A 12,644-nucleotide genomic window follows, 5' to 3' on the forward strand; every position below is an offset into this window, starting at 1 on the left:
TGAAGAAATATTTTCTCAATTTTGTTAGAAATTTACTACTTACTAGCTTCATTGCATGCCCCCTAGTCCTAGTATTTTTTGAAAGAGTAAACAAGCGATTCACATGTACCCTTTCAGGAATGAGCACTTACACCATCCATAGAGCTGGTGTATATGTTGTTGCCTAAATGCTGCATATCCATGTGTATTCCAGAACTTACAGTATTCTATAACTTGCATGCATAAGTGGGAGCTTTGTTGAAACTCTACCCATATGTACACCCCTTTTGCAAATACACACTAAAACAGGATGTCAAAGTCAGAATTTAGACGTCCAGGTCAGAAGTCTAACTAGTATTTTAGAACGGACTCTGTTGAATAGAAGCTGTTCTAAAATACAGGAGAAATGGGTGTTTATGTGCTGAGTGTACTGTAAATACCATAAATATCCATTTTAGAATTAAAAAAAAATATTTCAATGGATTGGAAATCAACATATACACGCTTATTTTTGTTTGCCATTTTAGGAATATACACATGTAGGGAACTTAAACATTTAAGCAAGATAACAGTTTAAGTGCCAGTGTATACACATCTAAAATGCAAATAGCCCTTTTAAAATGGCCATCGGTGTAAGTTATGACATATGTTACAGAATACTATTTAGGCAGAATTTTGGAAGTTACATGTATATGTGCACACATATGTATGAAAATAATATTAATCTAGCTCAGTGATTCTCAATTTTAATTATTATTTTTTTAAATTCAGGACCAGTAGCGTAGTCAGATACTTTTCCCTAAGCCAGGGGTAGGCAGTTCCAGTCCTCGAGAGCCAGAGCCAGATCAGGTTTTCAGGATATCCACAATAAATATGCATGAGATAGATTTGCATCTCAAGGAGGCAGTGCATGCAAATCCATCTCATATATATTCATTGTGGATATCCTGAAAACCTGACCTGGCCCGGCTCCGGCTCTCAAGGATCGGAATTGCCTACCCTTGTCCTAAGCTAATGTATTTCAGTCAATAAATTAAAAATAAATGATTTTTTTTTTTTTTTTTTAATTTTACCTTTGTTGTCTAGTGATTTATTTTTCCATGAAGTTGGTTCCAGTTTCTATTTTTTTCTGCTTTTTTCTCCTTCAAGTAGTTGCTGTCCTTGGGTCTTTTCTTCTCTCTCATGTTTTGTTCCACTCTTCACTACAATTGCCTCTAACATATTAACTTTTCCATTCAGCTATTTTTTTTTCTTTTTCTAAGTCCACTCAAATTTTACCCCTTTCTCCATTCTCCTTTTTACTTTTCAACTATCAAATTTCCTTCTTCTCTCACCCACTCTTCCTTCCATCTTCAGTCTACTCCCCATTAACATCTGAAATCACTATCCTCTGAAATCACTATCCTCTGCTTATTTCCCTGCCAATCCCTTCCCTTCCCTTCCCACATTTCCAGCTTCTCCCTCCCTTCACCGTTCCTGCCCAGCATCTGTTCTTTCTTGCTTCCCTCCCTACTGTTGCTGCCCGATTCAGGGAAAAAAATTTTGATTTGATTCAGCCTATTGAATTGATTTTTTGATTCGATTCGATTTTCCTGCCCAATTGGGTGTTTTTTTCAAACATCCTGGTAGGTTTATTTTATAGCCTGTTCACCCCTTTTATAACCTCTTCATCCCCTTTGCCTTTTCCTAAAAACACTGGCACTGTGGTGTAAACAAAATAAACAAACAAAAAAGACTTTTCCTCTCTCTGTTAAATCCTAGCTCATGTTTGCGGTCTAACACCAGCTCTGGCAGGATACACATTTCAAATCTGACATATTGTATTCACAAAACAGAAAATAAAATTATTTTTTCTATCTTTTGTTGTCTGGTCATTATTCAAATCTTGTTGGTCCCCGGTTTTAGTTGTCTTCTGATAACTTGCTTGCCAGGGTCTCCTTCTTTCTTCTTTCTCCGTAATAACCATCCATCTTCTATCTCTGTCCTCCCCTTCCGTTTCCCTTCCCTCCCCCAGAAGTCTGGTATCTTTCCTTTATTTCGTCTCCATCCACAGATCCACCTTTTCTCAACTACCCTTTCATCCAGCATCTCTCCCTCCTTCCCCACCACCACAGGGTCCACCATATCTCCCTTTTCTTTTCCCAACTACCCTCCTATCCAGTATCTCTATCCCCTCCTCCACACTAGAGAATGACACAGTGACAAAATTCATCACCGCCCCCGCCCCCGTGGATAACCGTGGGAAAGCATCTTCATGTCATTCTTTAAGGAGAGAGGGAAGAATCAGAGTATGAATGGCCACAACCACTGACCCTCAAACTTTGCTTTGAAGAATGCTGGTGTAGAAGGACTGAGGCTGAAATAGACACTAAAAAATGACATGGGATTATTTCCCGCGGTTATCTGTGAGGACGGGAACGGTGATGAATTTTGTCACTGTGTCATTCTCTACGCCACACCATCCCTTGTGTCCAACTTCTCTCCCTTTCTGTTCCTTCCCTCCCTAAATCCCATTGTCCACCATCTCTCTCCCTCTCCTCTGTTTTTAGACCCATTATTTCTTCCTCCCCAAAGTCCAGCATATGCATGTCTCTTTGAAACCTCTCCTTCCTCCCTCTCTCCATGTACTTCTACACCAGGGACCCCCTCCCCTGAAGGTCTGTCCCCCCCTGAAGGCATGCATCCCCGAAGCCCTGCATCCCACCCCTGAAGGCCTGCACCATACCCCTGAAGCCCTGCATTCCACCCCTGAAAGCCTGCCTGTCCCCCCTGAAGGCCTGTACCCCCCCAATGGACTGAACCCCCCCAAAGAACTGTGCCCCCCCCCCGAAGGACTGTGCACCCCCCAGAAGGCCTGCGTATTCCCCCTGGCCTCCCGTGCACCATTTACCTACTAGCAGCCTGCAAAGGAGATCGCTGGTGCTAGTGATCTCTGCAAGCTGCTATAGGTCTTCGGAGCTGTTTTCTCTGCCGCGATCCTGCCTCTGATGTCAGAGGAGGGGCAGGATCGCGGCAGAGGAAACAGCTCCAAAGACCTATAGCATCTTGCAGCGATTGCTAGTACCAGCGATCTTCTCTGCAGGCTGCTACTAGTAGGTAAATGGTGCGCGGGAGGCCAGGGGGGAAGCCGGACACCAGCAGGAGGCCAGAGGGGAAGCAAGATATCAGCACTTCCTGACTGACCCTCACCCTCACCCTCTAAAGCAGGTGCAACAGTGGCCGGCCAGCAAGAGGCAGCGCTGCTGCTCCTGCTTTAGGGGGCGAGGGAGGAGGGTCAGTTACTGAATCTGGAAGCCAATTTTTTTATTTTGTTTTAAATCGATTCGAATCGATTCACCAGAAGTGAATCGGTGAACCGATTTGAATCATGAATCGGGCAGCACTACTCTCTACCCTCAAAACCTGAAATCTCCCTGTCCCTTCCACTGTACCCCTAACCAGCATTCTCCTGCCCCTTTGTTTTTTCTTCTGCTCCTTCTACCATGGTCCTGCATTTCTCCCTCCCATTGAACATCATGCTTACTCCCTTTTTTCCCCTGGATCCATCTCCCTCTTTTTTCCTTTCCCCACTCCCGCACAGCATTTCGTCCTCATTCTCCTCCACCCCCAAGTACAACATGCCTCCCTCTCTCACAGTCTACCATCTCTCTCTCAATCCCTCCCTTGCAGTAAAGGGAGTGGAGAGCGAGAGAGAGAGAGAGAGAGAGATCCAAGGCACTTACAACATTTAGATCACCTATAAAGGCCCATCTATTTTGCTAAGCATTTAGGGCCAAATTCTATAAACAGCACCTTGATTTAGGCGGTGGTAGGCGTCCTACCGCTGTCTAACCAGCCAATTGGAATGCATGTTTTCTAAAAACAGGTCACCTATACTATAGGCATCTGTTGTGGGTGCAGGGAGGCACCTAGGGATGCTTAAGTTAGCCCAAGACTGGACATGGGTATGGTTTTGCCCGGAAATGGTCTTAGATGAGCTTAAGCAGCCCTAGGCTCTCCCTAGGGCTGTAATAAGCACCTGAAATGTAGGCCTTTGATATGCTGGCCTACATTTCAAATACCCAAATATATATTCAGGAATAATTACGGTAATTGCCCCAAATGCACTAAACAGCAAACAGATATGAACTAATGTGCACACAGGTGATTATAACGCACACTTTCTAACACTGCTCAGTGCTCAGTGAACTGTTTGTAGCTTATGAGACCGCTGGGTAAGCAAAATTTTTTAGCCCACTATTGATACGGCTCAATTCTCAATCATTGCACTGGTCCCTGTAGTACCTACAAGTATAACACGCTCTCACTTTTTTTGATCTTTTAAAAATACTTTTTGTCTTTTTAAATGCAACTTCAAAACAGACTTAGCTTTTAATGCAGGGGTTCAACGTGTTCTGATGCGTTTCGCCATGCAGCCTCAGAGAACTCAAGAGCGGTTGAAGTAAAAACAGACATGGTGGGGGCAGAATTAAGTTCGTGTTGATGTGGGTTCTCTGAGGCTGCATGGCGAAACGCATCAGAACCCGTTGAACCCCTGCATTAAAAGCTAAGTCTGTTTTGAAGTTGAGCATTTAAAAAAGACAAAAAGTATTTTAAAAAAGATCAAAAAAAGTGAGAGCGTATTATACTTATAGATACTATAGGGACCAGTGCAATGATTGAGAATTGAGCCGTATCAGTAGTGGGCTACAAAATTTTGCTTACCCAGTGGTCTCATAAGCTAAAAACAGTTCTCTGGGCACTGAGAAGTGTTAGAGTGTTTTATAATCACCTATGTGCACATTAATTCATATCTGTCTATATTTCAAATAGACATGACTGCTAAACTGATTGCGGCAAGGAAATCTTCTTGCCATGAGCAGCTGAGTGGCCTCCTCAGGGAACCCCAGAACCCCACCACGAGCCGGTCAGCAGGAAGGAAGCCCATTTCCTCCTGCCACCACCATGAACCCCCACACACTATCCATAGTAGGAGGGATGCCCACTTCTTCCTGCCAGTGCCCCACAAACACCCCCCCAAACTCATCTGGACCCCCCTTACCTTTTCTGGAAGGCCAGCCAGAGGGATGCATAAAAAAAGCATAATGAAATTAAATTCCTAATAAAGTTTTTTTCCCTTCACCTGACTTGGGACCGGTGGCGTACCAAGGGGGGGTGGGGGGATGTGGTCCGCCCAGGGTACATGCTCCAAGGGGGTGCACAGCCGGCCGGGTCCAGAAGCTCACTGCTGAAAACGACACCTCAGCGCGACTGCTGTATTTATTTCAGAGCATAAATACGGCAGCCGCGCTGAAGTGCACAAAGGTCCCGCGATGATGACTACTGCTGCCGCTGCTTCAGAAGAGATAAGTGACATCGGAGGAGGTGGACCGGCAGCCACAGTCATCGTGGGACCTTGACGCAACTCCCTGCATCTGCCGGTCCAGACCCCTCTGACATCACTTACCTATTCCGGAGCAGAGGCAGCAGTAGTCGTCATCGCGGGACCTTGCTGATTTCGATGGAGAGAGAAAGAATCTTAGTAGGGTGGTGGAAGGAGATAAAGGGGGTCAGGGTGGTATAGAAGTGAGTTGAAGGGTGAGAAAGGGGGTCATGGTGAAGGGTAAGAAAGGATGTCAGGGTGGTATGGAAGGGTGTGGAGGGTGAGAAAAGGGGTCAGGGTGATATGTAAGCGTGGTGAAGGGAGAGAAAGGGGGTCAGGGTGGTATGGAAGCGTGGTGAAGGGTGAGAAAGGGGATCAGGGTGGTATGGAAGTGTGGTGAAGGGTGAGAAAGGGGGTCAGCGTGGTATGGAAGCGTGGTGAAGGGTGAGAAAGGGGGCAGATGCTGATGGAAGTGGGGGAAGGGAGAGGAGAGAGTGAAATGCCAGACCATGGGGGTGTGGGAGAGATAGAAGGGGGAGGCATAAAGTTTATGGAAGGTGAATAGAAGGAGAGAAGATGCCATATAGAAGGGGCAGAGAGAGGGTAGACAGTGGATGAAAGGAAGAGAGTGACAAGAAGATGCATACTGGACTCCACTCTAACCATGGAACCCCAAATATCTAGTCTCTGAAAGAAGTCCCTCTAAACCCTGAGACAATTAAGACTAATCAGACCTTACTTTCACAAATACTACTTTGCCTTAATCATACAACTGATGATCCTACCACAAGTAGACTACTGTAACTCCATCTACATGGGAATCAACACTGCTCCAATTCACAAACTGCAACTCATCCAAAACACTGCTGTAAGAATTATCTTCAACCTGAGAAAATATGACTCAGTCACAACCTTCATCAAACCAATGCACTGGCTACCCATTCCATAACAAATAACATTCAAAATATCTTGCATCATTCACCGTATACTTTATGGAAACTCTGTGGCACCACTCATCCAACTCTTCTCAATAGCATGGCCTACTTCCTGCAGAACCCCTCAACCGGATGCTACTAAGTCTCCCATCCACTAAAGATCTTCACTATAAACAAGTTTTCCACTCCATGCTTACCTTCCTAGGAATCAAAACTTGGAATGGCCTTACAGAAAAGACCAGAACTCCTTGCCACATCATCTTCCGAAGAAAACTGAAAACCCATCTGTTCGATACTTAATCTCCTTTACCCTCTCTTCTCTCCCTTTCCCTTCCTCCCTTCCTTACTCTCTCCTCTTTTTCCCTCCCCTTCCTCTCCCTCTTACCTATCCACCTCCTCTCTCTCCCTCCTCTTTCTCTCCCCTCTTACCTCTCTTTACAGTTGCCTTAAGCCTGTATATGTATGAGTGACGCACAAATAGAAGATTAGATTAGATTAGAAATAAAAAAGACTAAATTGGGAATCTCAGTAAGTCAAACTAGTCTTGAACCACAACATGGGAGAAATAAAAACCAAATGCATTCCCTTTTTAATGAACAAATTACAAAGATATCTGGGATGCATATATCCCAAAGTTAATATATTCCATAAATTAAAAAGAAAGCACTATTTCTACCTTTGCTGTATGGTGATTTTATTTTTCCCAAGCATGTTGGTCCCAATTTCTTTTTTCTGCTTTCCTACCTACTGCTCTCTTTCCAGTGTGGCTGTCCATTTATGCTTTTCTCAACTTCTGCCTTTCTTCTTCCATTCTCTCCCTTCCCCTCCATCTTTATTGTCCAGCATTGCCCATGCCTTTTCCCTTCCCCTCCACCTCTATAATCCAGCATCATCCTATTTCTCCAACACTCCTATGGTTCGGCATCTCCTCTTTCTCCCCATGATTAAGCAGCTCTGGGTTCCCTCTCATTCCACCAGCCCTATTATCCAGCAGCTCCATATCCCCTCTCCCTCCACCACTTCTTTGTTATAGAAGCTTTGTGTCCCTTTTCCCCTATGGTTCTGCAGCTTCCTTTCCCTCTCCCCCCCCCTTGTATTCCAGCTGCTTTATGCCCACTCTCATCCAACCACCCCTATGACTGAGCAACTCTTGTACTCTTCCACTTCTCATATGATACAGCAGTTCTGAGTCCCTTCTCTCCCCCATTCTTACAGTCCTTTATAGAATCAGCCCCTCATTGTTTTGTTTTGTTATATGTTGCAATCTATTTGTGTATTTTTGTGATTATATATGTTTTGTTGGAACTTGCCAAGAAAAAATTTTGTTGTTGAATTAGCATATATGAAATAGTGTTAAATAAATAAATTACATGAAACAAGGGTTAGTATTTAACATAGTTATCAAAAACTATTAGTCATTGTCATTCCCTCTTTGCCTTTTCTATTTGCTCCTGCCTGAGAATATTAAAAGCTAAAACTGCAATACAGAAATGTCAAGATTTAGATGAAAGGAGAAATCTCACAATTGTACTGCTATAGTTTAATGATTCCACATAGAAAGAATATAGTTCAGTTCCATCAGCCCATTAGAAGCTGTTTTCCCAAGCTTTATTTTCATGTACGGCTATTAATCAATTCCACTTTTGAGACAAGTAATATAACTAGTGAAAACAACAACAATCTGTTAAAAATATTAACCAATACACTGCAGAAGGAAGATGAAGATTATGTTTCATCAAATATAAAAAAAAGGTGATGGATGAATCCAAATAATTATATCCTCTAACTCAATTAGATCAGTGTACCCAGACTGCTAAATCTATATGGACATGTATTTCATTAATGTTATAATGATATCACTCTTTTATAACAGATCTTTCATAAGACTTATAATCACAGTTTGTTTAATCACTGTTATATTCATCATGATCATTCTTGATGAACAAGGGGCTCATAATTGAAACAGAAAAACGTCTAAAACCTGGCCTAAATCGGCACCTGGACGATCTAAAAGACAAGTCGTCCAAGTGCCAATAATCGAACCGGGTTTTAGACGTATTTAAAAATGACGTAGGCCTTCACAGTGCTGCTGAATGACCAAAGTTAAAAGGGGCGTGTCAGGAGGAGTGTCGAGGGCAGGATTTGGTGGGCCGTGAGCCTTCCTAAACTTAGTTGTACTGCATGTATAACTGAAAGTTTTACAACACTACCTAAACGGAACTTGGACGTTGTGACTTAGACCATCCAAAACCAGGTCTAAGTCACAAGAAGGTATCCAAAGTGATCACTGACACACCCCCCCCACCCCCATAAAAATTGTAATAACAACTTTACATGTCTGCCTCCAGAACATCAGCACCTGGCAGCCTAGCATAGGAAAACCTAGTAGAGCTGCACAGAGGTGGCTTAAGTGGTCTTGGAGGTGAGTTAGTGAACCATGGAGAGGAAGACCCAAGCCCATAAGCCACTCTAATCACTGCATTCATGGTAAAAAAAATTTGCAGCCCCTAAAAACCATATAAGTGGCTCCTGCAGCCATAAGAACTATTGGGGTGGTAAATAGGTAGGTCTAGTAGATTATGGGGGTGTTTTGGGGGGCTCACCATGATCTATAAGGGAGCTGTAGTGAGATGTTTATGTGGGACCCTTTTTGTAAAGTTTATAGCAGTGCCCTTTACAGGTACCCCACTACTCTGGTGCTTTGTCTGGGTGTCCAGTCCATCACTTCTACACCCAAAAAGGTTTTTTTCTAGGCGTTTGTGACTTGGACCAATTTATGAACGAAAATGGGGTATAAAGATGGACTACCTAGAAGTCTGGACGATCAGACGGCTGGAAGTACAGTTAGACTTCTTTTTTTTTTTTAAGTTGGATGTAATTTTCAAAAATGGACCTTTTCCCATGTCTGACTTTTGTCCGACTTTGGGCGACTTGCGACTTAAGCCCAAAACGGACATAGACGTGTCTTTTGATTATGCCCCTCCACGTCTAGCAGTTCTGATAAAAGCGATGGAATGTCAACAAATTTATTTACGTACGGACGCTTTTACTGAAGTCTACTAAAACTTGGGTTTAACATGTTTTTATACATGATTTTGCCATGTGCTAAGCCAAGATTTATGCTACTGTCTAAAGTGGCCCGAGTGTGCCCTTACACAGTTTTTCTTGGCGATGCTACAGCAGTAAAATGGCTGGTTTTCTTTTGATTGCATTAATAGTCATCTAATCTAATCCTCTGTTTTATATACCACATCATCCCTGCAAAAGAGGGCTTGATGTGGTTTTACATTAAGACTTTGCAAAGTATGGGGTCCTTTTACTAAGGCTCGCTAGACGATTTAGTGCACGCTAAACACTAACACATCCATTATAATCTATGGACACATTCGCATTTAGCGCATGCTAAATTGGCTAGCGCACCTTAGTAAATGGACCCCTATATTCATTTTTTTAACCCATAATCTGAAATAGCAGAAAACAAGAAAGTCTTTAATCCTTTTTGAAAGATTTGATAGGTAGTGCATGACCACACACTGATAGGTAATTCATTCCATAAAGCAGTAAATAGAAAAGAGCAAGAGCGGAAGACTTGACTTCTTGACTGAACACTTTAAACGATAGAAAATATAGCTTATAAGCAGTAGAAGATCTATGGTCATTTTGTTGTGGCAGACCTAAAGGCAATGGTACGACTATGTTACCTAATTGTCCATAAAATATTTTTTAAAAACTAGACAGGTACATATGATCCTGATTCTTGACTGAATAGGAAGACAATGTGGTGATCTCAAGTGGGGCGTGACATGTTGAATTTATTTTTGTTATAGAATTCTGCAGCTCGGCTAATTTTTATCAGTTGTAGACATTTTAAATTACCTTTACTAATACTACAATACACTGAGTTACAACTGAGCTAATACAGTCAACTGAACAATCATGGCAAAATGAGGAACGACTTAGGAGACTGGGGTTGTTCTCCCTTGAGAAGAGGAGACTGCGAGGGGACCTGATCGAGACTTTCAAAATACTGAAAGGATTTGACAAAATGGAGCAGGGAAAGCAATTATTTACAATGTCCAGTGTGACGCGGACAAGGGGACATAGACTGAAGCTGACGGGGGATAGCTCCAGGACGAATATCAGGAATTCTGTTTCACACAGCGAGTGGTGGACACCTGGAATGCTCTCCCAGAGGAAGTAATTGCAGAATCCACCGTTCTAGGATTTAAGGGTAAACTAGATGCACATCTCCTTAAGAGTTCTTGTATTGAAGCCTTCAAAATATAAAGTCTCTATAGAAGGGTAAATAATACATGTAAGAAGAAGGGCAGTTGTAGTTCAAACTTCCCTTGAATACCTCCTATTCCAATGTGGTTTGTCAATTTGTTTCCCAGGCCCTCAGAGGTGCCACCAATAGTTCAATATGCTTTCATAACCATTGGATTTATGCCCCTGATCGTCATCGAGTACCTGGTGTTTTAGAAATATGATTTTTTTGTATGTGTATTTTTTGAATAAATACTTTAAATACTTAAATAGTACTGTGCACTTAGCTTGGGTGGTTAGCCTAGAGGGACAGAGTCACCAACATGTTTCGCCCCGTTAAGGTTTCCTCAGGGCACAATCCCTGTGACAAAAAACCAGCTTTAGTACCTAATAAAATCGCAAAACATGCCTAAAGATATTAACAGTAACGTTCTTTTACCTCACAACTATACACTCATCACGACGTGGCCACCTGTAACGTGATCAAAGATGGCCGCGGCGTGTACTGTAGCTTCTTAAATATTCTAACTCCCAGCTAAGACTGACGTCACTGGGTAAACCCGGAAGCGCGGAACTAACCGCGATCCCGGAGGAACCCCGCGGGGAAAGTTTCAAATGGTTCTACCCACTCCTCAGTTTAGAAATAAGTTCAATACTAAGTATAAAGACAGAGAGCTGCAGTGAAACCTCACCAGAGGGACTGCCATTCTAGTTCTAAATTAAGCCCGTTAGGAGTGACTGAATTAAGCTGATATATCCACCTCTGTTCAAGGAAATTAAGCTTCGCCTCCAAATTACCTTCTACTCCCTGAAAATCAATGGCATCGATGACACGCCATTTAATATGGTCGATGGTATGTTTTTTAGACAACCAATGAGTCACAAGAGGGGCTGTCAGGGTTTCAGTAGAGATCCTCGACTTGTGTTCATTAAGTCTAACTTGGATGGCCCGTTTTGTACGTCCCACATAAACTAGAGGGCACGGGCAGATGATAATATATACAACCCAAGTGGATCTACATGTGGTATGAGTCCTTGCCCAAATGGTGCGCCCGGTGAGGGGGTCCTGCCAGGTACTGCCCTCCACAGTTTTGTCACACCATTGGCAATGGGAGAATTTAGTATGGGCTGCCTGGTTCACAATGGGGCGGGCCTGACGGTTAAGCATCTGACCTATCGTGGTACCCTTAGTATAAGCTATCAAAGGGAAGTCTTGCAGGCCTCTCAGGGTCCTCAGGATGGGTCAATGCTGTCTGATTAACTTGGACTTAAACGCTGCCTGAGATGGAGCCCACTGTAGAGATTCAGGCTGTTTGTTCCAGGCTTGGGGGACAACCTCAATATCGCAGTGGATGGCTTCAAATCTTACCTGAACCTACATTTTCATAGCATGTGTATATGAGGATCAAAATTGTTTAATTTAATTACCAAAATTTTGAGAAGGGGACTGCATGATAGGGGCCTATATGTTAATTGAGGGGGGTGTAAGGCTGAAGGTTTACTGGAGCACCCTCTGCCCTTGAAGAGGCTCTGAGTTTTTGAGGATCTTAAGAATGACTTGGCTGGTAAGGAATAAGAAAACATTCTACATATAATAGAATGCAAATGTAAAAAGAATATAAGCCAATGTCAAGTTGAGGGCAGTGTTTCCAAAAGGGCTAGTTTCACGTATACACGTTTCATGTGTACAGCTGCAAGGAGACTGGACTCAAAATCCAAAAACAAAATGCCTGAATGTTTTGTTGAATGTTATTTGAATGGATATGGATATGGATACGCATATGAAGAAAAAAACATCAGAGAATATCTGCCTTCTAAATGTTTCAGGGCTAAATTATTTCTCCATCGTCGGTCTGAGAAACTCCATCATAATGCCTTAAAACGTTATTTATCTCAAATGAAATGTGCTGCTATAATGGCTTGTGGTATTATACTTCAGACTATCATAATAGCACATTTCATTTGAGATAAGTAAAGCTTCAAGATCTAATAGGTTTTACTATGGATACTCAAATGCAGTTTACCAATATGTTACTATACTGACACTAATGAGTATAATACTAGAAAAAGATTCACACCCAGAGAATTGAGCAGATGAAACT

This window comes from Geotrypetes seraphini, chromosome 1 (assembly GCF_902459505.1).
Source record: "Geotrypetes seraphini chromosome 1, aGeoSer1.1, whole genome shotgun sequence".
Lineage (NCBI taxonomy): Eukaryota > Metazoa > Chordata > Amphibia > Gymnophiona > Dermophiidae > Geotrypetes > Geotrypetes seraphini.